The sequence below is a fragment of the Gallinula chloropus genome, assembly GCF_964237585.1.
Source record: "Gallinula chloropus genome assembly, chromosome: 4".
Classification (NCBI taxonomy): Eukaryota; Metazoa; Chordata; class Aves; order Gruiformes; family Rallidae; genus Gallinula; species Gallinula chloropus.
In genome coordinates, this window is record NC_140088.1 from 37,421,542 (window position 1) to 37,423,122 (window position 1,581).

The 1,581-nt window shown below is 48.1% G+C and overlaps 1 pseudogene across 1 annotated transcript; it reads right to left on the reverse strand.

Moving 5' to 3' along the window:
* Window positions 1-343: 343 nt before the first annotated feature.
* Window positions 344-1,293, reverse strand: LOC311191087 (olfactory receptor 5AP2-like; annotated as a pseudogene). Its single transcript has one exon. The product of its transcript is annotated as an olfactory receptor 5AP2-like (transcript).
* Window positions 1,294-1,581: the final 288 nt, after the last annotated feature.

The window sequence follows — 1,581 nt, forward strand, 5'->3', positions numbered from 1 at the left end:
GGGGGTATGGTCAGTATCTTGCCAGAAAAATACATATTTATCAGTGAAAAAAGTTATAAGCCAATAAAGCTATGATTTGTCCTTTCTGTGAGAAAGAGTTCTGGAATAATTCAGGGTAATTTCTTCCTACCGGCTGGTGGCTGAGGAGGGAACTAAAGTTTGAGGCTCCGACTTTGGGTTTCCTTCCAAGCAAGATGTGATCACGGGGTCTGTTTCTCAGGGCTAAATACTGCAATTTGATGTTGTGCCGAAAATGTGGAAGAACCTATGTACAATTGCGAGGGTTAGGGCAAAAGCCAACTGCTTTGTTGCAGCACAGGCTTCCTCACAGAAGAAAACCTGCTCATTTCCTGGCTGATACAGCTCTTTGATGTTGACAGCAGTTTAACATCCTTCTCCTGCACTTCACCAGAGCATCCTTCACCTCCTTGTTCCTCAGGCTGTAGATGAATGGGTTGAGCATGGGGGTGACCACGGTGTAGAAGATGGAGGCTACCTTATCCAGGCTGCTGTGGCTAGATGCAGGTTGTAGGTACATGAAGAATATGGTCCCGTAGAATAGGGAAACGGCTGTGAAGTGGGAGGCGCAGGTGTTGAAGGCTCGTGACCTGCTCCATGCTGAGGGCATCCTCAGGACCGTGCGGAGGATACAGGTGTAGGAGAGCAAAATGGCCATGCTCGTGCCCACCGCGTTTATGGCGACAAAGGCAATGATGACCATCTCGTTGCTGCGGGTGTCGGAGCAGGCGAGCCTTAGCACGGGATTGACGTCGCAAAAGAAGTGGTCGATTTGGTTGGGTCCGCAGAAGGAGCCCCCAAATGTGCAGGCTGTGTAGACGACGGCACTGAGAAAGGCGATGAGGTAGGATGATGCCACCAGCTGCCGGCAGATGTGACGGTCACGTAAAGCAAGGGGTTGCAGATAGCAACATGCCGGTCATAGGCCATCACAGCCAGGAGGTGACACTCGACAGTTGCAAAGAAAGCAAAGCCATGGAACTGCGTCACGCAGCCAGCGAAAGAAATGGTGTTGTTTTCTGATAACAGGTCTGCTAGCATTTTGGGGGAGATGACTGTGGAATAGCAGACATCAGCAAAGGAAAAGTGGGTGAGGAAGAAGTACATGGGGGTGTGGAGGCTGGGAACCACCCAAACCAAGACCATAATCCCAATGTTCCCTACCAAAGTCACAATGTAAATCAATAGAAACAACCCGAAAAGAGGAGCCTGCACATGTGGGCTGTCGGAAATTCCCAGGAGGATGAATTTAATCTGCGTGTGATTTCCTCCCATGACCAGACGTTATCTGCTGAGGCAAAAGGAAGAAAAAGTATCAACATTAGAAAAAAACACAGTTTCAATTTTGGACCCTATTTCACTCCAACCAATCACCAGGGTAACTGCCATGTCTTGGTATATTCTACTATATTTTCTAAACCCAAATTGCACGTGGGTTTTTGGTCTCCAGTTGAGGTACTGAGGAACCAGCAGGGAGTGAGTTGAAGCAATACAAATGGCAAATTTGTATTTCTGTGCTTTTACGCTTAAAGGGCTTTAGTCCAGCACACCAGTATTCAGATT